This window comes from Pseudorca crassidens, chromosome X, assembly GCF_039906515.1.
Source record: "Pseudorca crassidens isolate mPseCra1 chromosome X, mPseCra1.hap1, whole genome shotgun sequence".
Taxonomy (NCBI): domain Eukaryota; kingdom Metazoa; phylum Chordata; class Mammalia; order Artiodactyla; family Delphinidae; genus Pseudorca; species Pseudorca crassidens.
In genome coordinates, this window is record NC_090317.1 from 12,350,856 (window position 1) to 12,363,500 (window position 12,645).

Genomic DNA, 12,645 nt, shown 5'->3' on the forward strand with positions numbered 1-12,645 from the left:
TACAGGTGGTAAAAGATAAAGTTGAGAATATTTCCCAAGAGTAGAACTGAAGAAAAAGAGAATAAAGTGAGTAAATGTAAGAAAATTAAAGAATCATTTGAGGGGAACCAACACCCAAATAATAGAAGTTTCAGAAATAGAAGACAGGAAAAACATAGGGGTAGGAAATCAAAGAAATAATACAAGAAAAATTCCCAGAACAGAAGGATATGTTTCCATATTAAGAACACCCACTTAGTGCCCAGCGTGAACTATTATACCAAGTGATAAATCAGAATACTTTCTCAGAGATACAAAGTACCAGAAAAAGTTATCCCCCATAAATCCTTCCAAGTTGGAAAAACTCAAAACTCATGCTCTTCCCTCCTGTTTTTCTCCTTTACTCTCACACTACTACCACACTCACACTTCTGACACCAGAAATATGGCTTTTCCCCACACCACCGAGCAATTCTCGCACAGGAGCCCAGCATTTTACAATTCAACTCAATTCTGACACCATCCACAGGGAGATAGCAGCAGATCCCACAGGTTAAGAGCTCAGTCCCACAAGACTGCCCCCCACTTCAGATGCCAACAGCAAGTCCAGGTTGTCACCTATGCTTCTGACTGTTTATAAACCAGAGAGTCCAAAGACTTTGGGTTCAAGTAATTTGCTAGAGCAGCTCACAGAAGTCAGAGAAACATTTTACAGTGGTTCCCCCCTTATGTGAGGGGGATATATTCCAAGATCCCCCCAGTGGATGCCTGAAACTATGGATAGTACTGAACCCTATATATACTATGTTTTTTCTTATACATACACACCTATGATAAAGTCTATTGTGTAAAGTAGGAACAGTAAGAGATTAACAGCAATAACTAATAATAAAATTGAACAATGTACTGTAATAAAGCATAGTCTCAATGAAGCCCAGAGAAAAACTCAATGGGGGAAAGAATTTTAGAAAAAAAGACTTCTTTTTATTTTATTACTATTTTTAATTTCTGAATACAGTAGTCACTCCTTATTCCCAGGGATGTGTTCCAAGACCCCCAGTGGATGCTTGAAACCATGGATAGTACCGAACCCTATATAGACAATGTTTTTTCCTATACATACACACCTATGATAAAGTTTAATTTATAAATTAGGCACAGTAAGAGATTAACGACAGTAACTAATAATAGTAAAATAGAACAATTACAGCAATATACTGTAATAAAAGTTATGTGAATGTGGTCTCTCTCTCAAAATATCTTATTGTACAAATATAATGCCTTTAACATCTTAACTAAGTACTTACTTCACACTGTGGCCATAACTTTTGTAGTTTGAAGTGTGACAGAAAAACTAGCATGAATTTCTCTTTTCTTCTTCACAATTTCACGGATAGAATATTTGTTCTTACTGTAGATCTTAGCAACCTCAAGCATACGATGTTATTTCTTTCCTTCTTAAGTTGAGAACTTTCACCTTTTCACATAAAGGAAGCACTTTGTGGCGTCTCTTTGGTGTATCTGAATTGATAACATCACTACTCTTGAGCTTTGAGGCCATTATTAAGTAAAATAAGGGTTACTTGGGCACAAGACTGTGATACCTCTACAGTTACTCTGATAATGGAGCCAGCTACTAACTGACTACGGGCAGGCGGGATACTCTGGGCGAAGGGATGATGCATGTTCTGGGCGGGACAAAGATCAATAATGCGAGATTTCATTGTGCTACTCAGACCGGTGTGCATCTTAAAACTTATAATTGTTTACTTCCTGAATTTCTCCATTTAAGATTTTCAGACTGTGGTTGACCCCGGGTAACTGAAACCACGGAAAGTGAAACTGCTTATAAGGGTGGAGGGGACTACTGTACTTATTAGATTACCGATTTATTACAAAGGATATTAGAGGATGCGAATCAACAGCCAGATGAAGAGATACTCAGGGCAACACCCAGAACAAAAGAGCTTCTATCCCAGTGGAGTTTGGGGCCCCGGCTGGGCGGCATATGGATGCATTCTTGTTCACCAAACTGGAATCTCTGTAAATCCCATTCTTTTGGGGTTTTATAGAGGCTTCATTACACAGGTGTAATTGATTCAATGATTGGCCATTGGTGATTGAACTCAATCTTCAGCCCATCTCCCCACCAAGAGGTCGGGGCAGGACTGAAAGTTCCAACACTCTACTCCCAGGGTTGGTTCCCCTAGCAACAAGCCCCCACCCTTTCGTGAAACTGGGTCTTTCCTAAATCACCTTATTAACATAACAGAAGACACCATTGTTGCTCTCAACACTTAGGAAATTTGGGAAATTCCAAGGGTTTTAGGAGCTCTGTGTCACAAAAAGGGGATAAAGATCAAATATAAATTTATTATTATAAATCACAACATGACACCTTCTTAGCAAGCTATTTAAGATGGGCTGCACTGGAACAAATAAGTAAACCAAAACTGAGCGAGAAGTGGAGTCCAGGAAAGTGGGGATCAACACAAGAAAGCGATGAAGAAAATTCCCCCACACAATGATGAAGGAAAGCCCGCAGGATGGCAGTTGTGGAACTGGCTTAGAGAGGAACCAGTCCAGATCAGCATGAAGAAGGTCTGAGCCAGGAGATGCAGGATATGAAAGGTGGGGAGAAGAGTGGAGCAAGGGAGAGATCGGGCTGCAAGAACACCGGTCAAGGGGTTTTAGCTATCTGGTAGAGAGACTAGGGAAAATGTACGGAGAAATATATAAATAAAACAAAGAAACAGAAAACAAGGGAATTGTTAACTCTATGGAAAGTAAAACTGTATAATTTTTTTTGAATTGTATTTTATTTATTATTTTATACAGCAGGTTCTTAATTAGTTATCTATTTTATACATATTAGTGTATATATGTCAATCCCAATCATATGAATTTTAATAGTCACAGTACGCTGTATGACTCAGCAATGCACAATAATCAAAATAATGTTTGCATAGATAATATTGAATTTATTTTTTTTATTGGAGTATAGTTGCTTTACGATATTGTGTTAGTTTCTGCTGTAGGGCAAAGTGAATCAGCTATACATATATCCTGTCATTTTTGGATTTCTTTTCCATTTAGGTCACCATACAGCATTGAGAAGAGTTCCCTGTGCTATACAGTAGGTTCTCATTAGTTATCTATTTGATACATAGTAGTGTATATATGTCAATCCTAATCTCCCAAATCATCCTACCTCCCCCCTTCCCCTTCCCCCCCACACCCCGGTATCCATACGTCCATTCTCTAAGTCTGTGTCTCGATTTCTGCTTTGCAAATAAGTTCATCTGTATCATTTTTCTAGATTCCACATATAAGCAATATTATATGATATTTGTTTTTCTCTTTCTGACTTACTTGTCTCTAGGTGCATCCACATCTCTGCAAATTGTACAATTTCGTTCCTTTTTATGGCTGAGTAATATTCCATTGTATATATGTACCACATCTTCTTTATCCATTCTTCTGTTGATGGACATTTAGGTTGCTTCCATGTCCTGGCTATTGTAAGTAGTGCTGCAATGAGCATTGGGGTGCATGTATTTTTTGGAATTACGGTTTTCTCTGGATATATGCCCAGGAGTGGGATTGCTGGGTCATATGGTAGTTCTATTTTTAGTTTGTTAAGGAACCTCCGTACTGTTATCCATAGTGGCTGTACCAATTGACACTCCCACCAACAGTGTAAGAGAGTTCCCTTTTCTCCACACCCTCTCCAGCATTTATTGTTTCTAGATTTTTTGATGATGGCCATTCTGACCGGTGTGAGGTGATACCTCATTGTAGTTTTGATTTGCATTTCTCTAATGATTAGTGTTGTTGAGCATCCTTTCATGTGTTTATTGGCAATCTGTATATCTTCTTTGGAGAAATGTCTATTTAGCCCTTCTTCCCATTTTTTGATTGGGTTGTTTGTTTTTTTTAATATTGAGCTGCATGAGCTGTTTATATATTTTGGAGATTAATCCTTTGTCCATTGATTCATTTGCAAATATTTTCTCCCATTCTGAGGGTTGTCTTTCATCTTGTTTATGGTTTCCTTTTCTGCACATATAATATTGATTTTAAAATTATAACTAATGAGAGAATAGGGATATAGGTTTGGTGGGAGGGAATAAGAAACATAAATCCTGTTTTCCATAGTTGCAACATAATAGCTGCATAAATGTAAAAATGATAAACAGATGTAGATGCAAATTGTTTAAAAAATATGGAAATGAAACTGAGTCCCCCTAAAACCCAAGTTCTCCTGCCAAGTTTAGGATTAACCTCTCTATCCAAAGTTTTATTCCCTTTCTTGTCCCCTCTGACCTCAATCCTGCGTTACCTAAATACTAACCAACCAGAATCAGATGACTACAACTGCTGTTGTCGATAACATCGTTAACATACAGACTAAGGTTGTTTCTCCAGGACAAGATGAGCTAACAGAAACCCCCCTGCCACCCGTCATAGACCACCAGACCAGAGACTTGTAAAGCATAGGCATCTTGACTGCCAAAACTGTGATTAAGAAATGTCACAAGACAATGATTAACCACAGTTTCTTGTTTCTTCCCCATTAAAGAACTCAAAGACCAACTTGGAAACTTGGAGTGGATCTAAGGCTGTCTCCCACTCCTTTGCTTGGCACCCTACAAGTAAACACTGTTTTGTTTTGTTTTGTTTTGTTTTGTTTTTTTGCGGTACATGGGCCTTTCACTGTTGTGGCCTCTCCCATTGCGGAGCACAGGCTCCGGACGCGCAGGCTCAGCAACCATGGCTCACGGGCCCAGCCGCTCCGCGGCACACAGGATCCTCCCGGACAGGGGCACGAACCCGCGTCCCCTGCATCAGCAGGCGGACTCTCAACCACTGCGCCACCAGGGAAGCCCAAACAATGTTTTTTACTTCATCACAACCTGGTGTCAGTAGATTGGCTTTGCTGTGCATCTGGCGAGCAAACCCGAGTTTGGTTTGGTAACAACAGAAATATATACCAGAGCAGGAAAAAATGCTGAAAGAGATAAAAGTGGTTGCCTCTGGAGAACAGGACTGGACTAAGGCATGGGGGTAAGGCACTCCTGTTGTTCTTTTCAAGACTTGTAATACAATTTAGTTTTTTAAATTGTGTAATTGAATATATGATTTTTTGGAAGAATTTTGTAAAATAAACTGAGTGCCTAACACTGTGCATGACAACCTTTTACTGAATGATGAATAATGGACATGTTCCCCATTGTAGTGAGCAACATTCACATTGCCTGTTACCTCTACAACCACCTAAGGACTGTGTTTGGGAACCTGAGTTCGAATTCTGACTATGCTAGGTACTGGCTAGGAGACCTCAGGCACAGGACTTCATCTCTCTGAGCCTCAGTTTCTTCAGCTGTAAAATGGAGATAATACCACAACTGTTAAAGGGTTGTTGTGAAGAATTCATGAGTCACTAGTGAAAGCAAAAGTAATGATGCCATGTTCCTTCTTAGAAGACCTCAAAGACTTCTGTTGCCTTTGAAACAAAGTCAAGCTCCTTCAAAGAACTCCACTGTCTATACTCAGCTCTCTTTTTTTCTAATGTATCTCCCACTGCAATCCTACAGGCATTTTACAATCCAGCCATATCAGATTATTTGCCATTCCCCAAGTGCTTTCACATATGTACCTTTTTGCTTGCTAACCCTCCACCTGGAATGCCTCCTCTCACCTCCTCTCTGATTCTCCCCACCCTGCTACCTCACTATATCCACCTGTAGCAGTCCTGCCCTTTCCTCATTGCCCAGCTCAAACCAGCCTTCTTTTTGCAGACTTCCTTAAATTTCACCAGTCACAAGTCATTTCCCCATCCCCAATACTCCCGTTAGGCTCTGTAGCTCTACTGTTACCACAGTTCTTTGTACATAACTGCTGCTTCCTCCAGACCAGTGTTTTGTAGTGTGGATCAGAATTACCTGGAGTTCTTGGTAGCAATTCAGACTCCAGGGCTCCACCCCAGCCCTGTGGAATCAAAAGCTCTGCAGATGAGTGCTGAAAATCTGCATTTTCACCAGCTCTCCAGGTGATTCTTAGGCTTACTTAAGTTCTAGAACATTTGCCCTACACTGAGACACCCCTCAAAAGAATCATACCTCATACTTCTGTGGATTCTTTCTCCCTCTGTATCTGTTGCCCTGGATATAGTAATCATTCAATAAACAAATTTACATATTAATTTAATGTGGCCACAAGGGGATCTTGGAATGGAAGTCAAAAATGCAAATCCCAAGAATTTTACAACACCTTCTCCAACTTAGTTTTCAGTGAATTTTACTCTAAAGGCAAGGGAAAGCACTCAAGATCTTAAGGATATCACAATGTATTATTCTCTCTTCTCTCCACATTTCCTAATCCACTATTAAGTTTTCAGAAATGTAAAACAAAAGGTATAGCTTTTAATTTCTACTATACTAGAAAAAGAACTCTGTGTAGCAATTCTTAATCAGAATGAGAATAATGTTCTTGCCCTTCATCCCTGCAGCTTTTAATATCTGTACACTATATTTAATCATCTAGGCTCCTTAATTTACTGACATTTAAATGATCTCAAATTAGATTTCCTGGAGCACTGTTCCAAATAAGTAACTTTTTCAGATAACGCAAGGTCTTATTAGTCGCAAATCATGCCACCGGTTGCCACTTGCAGTTCTACACCTTCTTGAAAAATTACCCTATTTAAAGGATTTTTTTTCCATGTGGTAAGAGTCTATATAACTATGTAACCATCTGAGTTTTTACATTTTAGCCAGAATAATATCAAAATAGTGTAACATAACAGAGAAGAGGCTTCTTTCTCATCCTTAGTGCAAAGCAAGTTTGAGCACTTTAAATACTTTACATTTAAGTATGCGATAATATTTTTATATTTATGCCATATTATTTTCACATATATCATTACATTGGCTCCTCAAAATATCCCTGTGAGGCTAATAGACTTGCTATGTATGCAGCTATGGTCAACTTATCCATGACAAAGGAGGCAAGGATATACAATGGAGAAAAGACAGTCTCTTCAATAAGTGGTGCTGGGAAAATTGGACAGCTACAGTAAAAGAATGAAATTAGAACACTCCCTAACACCATACACAAAAATAAACTCAAAATGGATTAAAGACCTAGATGTAAGGCCAGACACTATAAAACTCTTAAAGGAAAACATAGGCAGAACACTCTATGACATAAATCACAGCAAGATCCTTTTTGACCCACCTCCTAGAGTAATGGAAATAAAAACAAAAATAAACAAATGGGACCTAATGAAACTTAAAAGCTTTTGCACAGCAAAGGAAACTATAAACAAGACGAAAAGACAGCCCTTAGAATGGGAGAAAATATTTGCAAATGAATCAGCAGAGAAAGGATTAATCTCCAAAATATATAAACAGCTCATGCAGCTCAATAGTAAAAAAACAAACAACCCAATCAAAAAATGGGCAGAAGACCTAAATAGACATCTCTCTAAAGAAGACATACAGATGGCCAAGAGGCACATTAAAAGCTGCTCAACATCACTTATTATTAGAGAAATGCAAATCAAAACTACAATGAGTATTACCTCCCACTGGTTAGAATGGGCATCATCAGAAAATCTACAAACAACAAATGCTGGAGAGGTGTGGAGAAAAAAGAACCCTCTTGTATTGTTGTTGAGAATGTAAACTGATACAGCCACTATGGAGAACAGTATGGAGATTCCTTAAAAAACTAAAAATGGAACTACATATGACTCAGCAATCCCACTACTGGGCATATACCCTGAGAAAACCATAATTCAAAAAGAGTCATGTACCACAATGTTCACTGCAGCACTATTTACAATAGCCAGGACATGGAAGCAACCTAAGGGTCCATCAATAGATGAATGGATAAAGAAGATGTGGCACATATATACAATGGAATATTACTCAGCCATAAAAAGAAACGAAATTGAGTTATTTGTAGTGAAGAGGATGGACCTAGAGTCTGTCATACAGAGTGAAGTCAGAAACAGAAAAACAAATACCATATGCTAACACATATATGTGGAATCTAAAAAAAAAAATTGGTTCTGAAGAACCTAGGGTCAGGACAGGAATAAAGATGCAGACGTAGAGAATGGACTTGAGCACACAGAGAGGGGGAAGGATATGCTGGGACGAAGTGAGAGAGTAGCATGGACATATATACACTACCAAATGTAAAATAGACAGCTAGTCAGAAGCAGCTGCATAGCACAGGGAGATCTGCTCAGTGCTTTGTGACCAACTAGAGGGGTGGGATAGGGAGGGTGGAGGGAGATGCAAGAGGGAGGGGATATGGGGATATATGTATACGTATAGCTTATCACTTTGTTATACATCAGAAACTAACACAACATTGTAAAGCAATTATACTCCAATAAAGATGTTAAAAAAAATAAGACACATGCACCCCAATGTTCATTGCAGCACTATTTACAATAATGAGGTCATGGAAGCAACCTAAATGCCCACTGACAGATGAATGGATAAAGAAGATGTGGTGCATATATACAATGGAATATTACTCAGCCCTAAAAAGGAATGTAATTGGGTCATTTGTAGAGATGTGGATGGACATAGAGACTGTCATACAGAGTGAAGTAAGTCAGAAAGAGAAAAACCAATATCGTATATTAACACATATATGTGGAATCTAGAAAAATGGTACAGATGAACCAGTTTGCAAGGCAGAAATAGAGACACAGATGTAGAGAACAAACGTATGGACACCAAGGGGGAAAAGTGGTGAGGGGTGGTGGTGGGATGAATTGGGAAATTGGGATTGACATATATACACTAATATGTATAAAATAGATAACTAATAAGAACCTGCTGCATAAAATAATAAATAAAACTTAAAAAAAAAGAATGTATGCAGCACAAGAATAAAACATGAATGCCAGCTCAGAGGCAATGAAGTATAAAACCAGAAATTGCTTCTTAATTCCTTTGTCAATTAAAAATAAATAAAAGTAAGTTAAGAGCTTGGCCTTACAGTTTTTCATTTTTTTGGTTTTTTTAAACAAAATTCACATTTTATTTAGGTTGAAATGAACTATACAAAATTGATTTTCTTCACCAAAAATAACAGCAATATTTTCTGTATTATTCCTAGATAAACCACAAAACACTTATCTTTGTAGGTTTTCCAGGTTTTGCTTGTAAATCAAGATGAGGCAATAGATACAGTCATGGAAAAAGACAGAAGAAAACAGATGTATCAATTGTCACTATCAATGACCTCTGATCCTGTCTTGACCATGAAACAGAAGTGTTCAACATATACCTGCCAAAAAGCTTATGAAGATGTAGGCTCAATAAAGGAATGTAAACAGCAAGAACCAGATGTGGAACAATGGCAGGCTCTTCCATTCAAACTTTAACTATAACTTGTTCCTTTAACTTCATTTGATAAAGACAAAATCTACACTGAAATCCTTGTATGGTGATCTCACACGTTTCTCTTACAGTCTGACAATTTTCTTAATGGTCCCTTACAGATTTTTAACAGCATACTAAAAACTCCTACTATTCGAAGATCAGTCATGAGCTTCATTGTAACGTTTCATAAAATGTATTCCTTCCTCCCATACTCCTCAAAGTTTATTTTTTCAAAGAACTGATAACTCAATACCTGACAATTGGATCCACAGTGATAAATTTTATGTCTAAAATGACTTAATTAATACAATTCCAAACTGCCATTAGCAAAGATCACACAGAGTGTAACATGGTACTTTCAGTGCTATCTTCTGGAAGAAGAGTTAGGTCTCCAAAGCATGGGAGTTCAAACGGGCCATTTAAACAGGCAGATTATCAATGACTAATGTACTCAATGGGAGGCCTACAGGTCAAGATATTCAGTGATTAAGTGGCCTACGTTCACCTTACAACTTTTCTGTAAGATATTTTCAAATTTCTTACAGATTTTTTCAAACATCAAATATAAGAAAAAGCCTAATTTAAAAGTCTCTTATGGGGCTTTCCTGGTGGCACAGTGGTTGAGAGTCTGCCTGCTGATGCAGGGGACACGGGTTCATGCCCCAGTCCAGGAAGATGCCACATGCCGCGGAGCGGCTGGGCCCGTGAGCCATGGCCGCTGAGCCTGTGCGTCTGGAGCCTGTGCTCCGCAACGGGAGAGGCCACAACAGTGAGAGGACCGCGTACCGCAAAAAACAAAACAAAACAAAAAGTCTCTTAAGTATTTAAATGGTCTCTGAATTATCTGTAGGAAGCACTTGTATAGAGTTTGATATATGTATCCACCATTAAATCCAAATCATGTTTTATATCAAAATTTATGTTAAGCAAAGCCAAGTTACTTGAATTTTGGTCTGTCAAAGTGTTCCTCGGGTATGCTTTGAGATGCTTTTGCCCATTTTCTTAGCATTCATTCTCAACCTTCATCACAGGAAGAATACATAGGACCTTCAGCAATGCATAAACATTAGGAAAAAACTTGATGTCTAGCCGATGAAGGGCTTCATAAATAGTGGTGGAAGTTTTATATCTTTCCCTCTGTGTTTCCACTTGATTCTCCATCACTGCAGCTCAGCAGACAGCGTGTCAGGATTAGGTAAATCACTTCTGTACATGTCAGCATGATGCTCCTCTGATGTACTAAATTTGAGCTGTCCCATGATAGAGGGTACCAGAGATAAGCATTTAAGAGCTTTGAGGTGCTGTTCTAAGAATATATCTTTCAGTTCCTGAATAATGTGTTCCACTGTTGGAACACTTAGAGTTTCTTTATAGTAACTCTCAGAGGTTAGCTGAGATTCCAGGTTACTATGCTGAGCTCTGTGAAATTTCCCTGGGAGTTTCATCTGAATACCAAGTTTGGTTGCCAAATTTGTGGCTTCCTCAAACGAAAATTCATGATAAACTTCGATATTTTCCATCACTTCATTTAGTGAATGCAGCACTGCAGTCAAACTGCTGGCCTCAGAGAAGACATCAGAGGTTTGCCCCTGAAGATTTTTCCCAAAGCCTCTTGTAAAACATAGAACATTTTTAAGAACAACAATGGTAACGATGAAATCACAATCTGTTACCACACTACAGAGTACAAATGCTAGGGCAGCTATACAGTTATTCCATTTAACATTTGTGTCATTATTTATACCATCTAAACACAAAACAAGTGCTTGTAGGAGGTCCACTAAGATTTCAAAAGCATCATGCCTGCCTGTCCACTGAGAATGGCAAATTTCCTTCAGTTCTATGCCTGTTTCTTCATTGTTCTGAAAGAAGACAGAAATTATATTATCAAACTCTAAAATCAGTTCTAGGGGCTTCTCTGGTGGCGCAGTGGTTGAGAGTCCGCCTGCCGATGCAGGGGACACGGGTTCGTGCCCCGGTCCGGTAGGATCCCACATGCCGCGGGGCGGCTGGGCCCGTGAGCCATGGCCGCTGAGCCTGCGCGTCCGGAGCCTGTGCTCCGCAACAGGAGAGGCCACAACAGTGAGAGGCCCGCGTATCACACAAAAAAACTAAAATAAAAAAAAATAAAAGCAGTTCTAGTGATCGATGGAAAAAAGAACAAACTTCCTCAGCTGTTCCTAATGCGACAGATACTCCCATAACAGGCACTGATTTCGCCAACCACATATTTAAGGCACAGGAAGAGCAGAGTGTGTAGGTAGCTTGGGGATATTTCCCTTAAAGTCTAGAAGCAACAACTTTCATTTTGGAAGAAAATCCACTGGGCACAATGTAAGCCTGGCCACGACAGTACTCCATGTTTAATCCCCACTTCTCAGTTATCATAGTGTGAAATTTCACAGCCAAAATTTCTGCATCAGCTTCATAAGGCAGAAAGCCCACAAATTCCTCTCTCAGATTGTGAGCTTCATCAACAAATCTCACCAACACAGGCAGGTGCTCTTCCCCTGCTATGTCCACCACATTGTCAGTGATGATGGAAAAGAAGTGAGTCTCTCACTTCCCTGAGGATCTCTTCCTGAATGCAGTTCTCACAGATCTCTATCATCTGTTTCTGTTGTGTTTGTGAACAGAACAATGTGTTAACTGCTGTTGTCTCAAAGCGCTTTCTCAGAACCTCTTCACCAGAATTGATCTGGCACTCCAGCAGTGCTTGAAAGTTATCAGGAGTAAAGAGACCTTCTGGGATTTCATCAGCTTCATGTCCATCCAGAGGTATGTTCTGTTTTCCCATAAGAATCAACTTTCAGGGCTTCCCTGGTGGCGCAGTGGTTGGGAGTCCGCCTGCCGATGCAGGGGACACGGGTTCGTGCCCCGGTCCGGGCCCGTGAGCCATGGCCGCTGAGCCTGTGCGTCCGGAGCCTGTGCTCTGCAACGGGAGAGGCCACAGCAGTGAGAGGCCCGCGTACCGCAAAAAAAAAAAAAAAAAAAAGAATCAAAATTTCAAATAAAGATTTTTTTTTTTTTTTTTTTGCAGTACGCGGGCCTCTCACAGTTGTGGCCTCTCCCATTGCGGAGCACAGGCTCCGGACGCGCAGGCTCAGCGGCCATGGCTCACGGGCCCAGCCGCTCCGCGGCATGTGGGATCTTCCTGGACTGGGGCACGAACCCGTGTCCCCTGCATCGGCAGGCGGACTCTCAACCACTGCGCCACCAGGGAAGCCCTCAACAGCTATTCTGACACAATGCTGTC

The 12,645-nt window shown here is 39.8% G+C and overlaps 1 pseudogene; it reads right to left on the reverse strand.

Annotated features, from left to right (window-relative positions):
* Positions 1-10,213: 10,213 nt before the first annotated feature.
* Positions 10,214-12,189, reverse strand: LOC137216952 (52 kDa repressor of the inhibitor of the protein kinase-like; annotated as a pseudogene).
* Between the last annotated feature and the right edge of the window lie 456 nt (positions 12,190-12,645).